This window comes from Erinaceus europaeus, chromosome 11, assembly GCF_950295315.1.
Source record: "Erinaceus europaeus chromosome 11, mEriEur2.1, whole genome shotgun sequence".
Lineage (NCBI taxonomy): Eukaryota > Metazoa > Chordata > Mammalia > Eulipotyphla > Erinaceidae > Erinaceus > Erinaceus europaeus.
The window spans coordinates 104,721,575-104,722,514 of record NC_080172.1 but is presented as its reverse complement, the minus strand read 5'-3'; the positions used below and the strand labels follow the sequence as shown (position 1 = coordinate 104,722,514).

General features: G+C 34.9%; 1 non-coding gene across 1 annotated transcript; it reads right to left on the bottom strand.

The window, feature by feature from the left end:
- Nucleotides 1-472: 472 nt before the first annotated feature.
- LOC132541531 (U4 spliceosomal RNA) lies at nt 473-613 on the bottom strand. Its single transcript, XR_009552678.1, has one exon. It is a non-coding gene; the product is annotated as a U4 spliceosomal RNA (small nuclear RNA).
- Nucleotides 614-940: the final 327 nt, after the last annotated feature.

Here is a 940-nt window from a genome sequence, read left to right as displayed (position 1 = left end):
ATCATAAATGGGTGTTGTACCTTGTTGAATGCTTTTTCTGCATTGATTGATAGAATCCTGTGTTTTTATCTTTCCTTATGCTGATATAGTGGATTACATTTATTGACTTACAGATGTTGAACCATCCCTGTTTCCCAGGGATGAATCCCTCTTGATCTTGGTGAATTATTTTCTTAATATGTTGTTGTATTCGATTAGCCAAGATTTTGTTGAGGATCTTTGTATCAATATTCATCAGGGATATAGGTCTATAGTTTTCTTTTTGGTGGGGTCCTTTCTTGCTTTGAGGATCAGGGTAATGTTAGCCTCATAGAATGTATTTAGGATTGTTCCCTCTTCTTCTATTTTCTGGAATAGTTTGAAGAAGAAGGGTTTTAGTTCTTCTTTGAATGTTTTGTAAAATTCATTAGTATAGCCACCAACACCTGGGCTGTTGTTCTTGGGCAGGCCTTTTTTTTTTTTTCCTCTTCAATCTCCATAGAGACTGTCAAAAATTGCCAATGCTGACTATGTTTCAAGTCATCATGGCAGGGTATTGGGAAATGTTTTCAATTAGCAATAATCGTGCCTTGGTTAAACCTCATTGGCTACAATATTGCCACCGCATTAAGATCTTGGGTAGGCTTTTGCTTACTGTTTCAATTTTTTTACTAGTGATTGGCCTGTTAAGTTTATCTACTTCTTCTTGTGTCAGGGTTGGCAATGGGTATGACTCTGAGAATGTGTCCATTTTTTCTAAGTTGTCATATTTGGTATCATACAGATGTCTGTAACACTCTTGCATAATATTTTGAATCTCTACCTCATTTTTTGTAATATCTCCTCTTTCATTTTTGAGTGATTTTACCATAACAATCTCTTTTTTTCTCTTGGTGAGTGTAGTTAGTTGCTTATCTATTTTATTTATCCTTTCAAAGAACCAGCTCTTGGTTTCATTAAT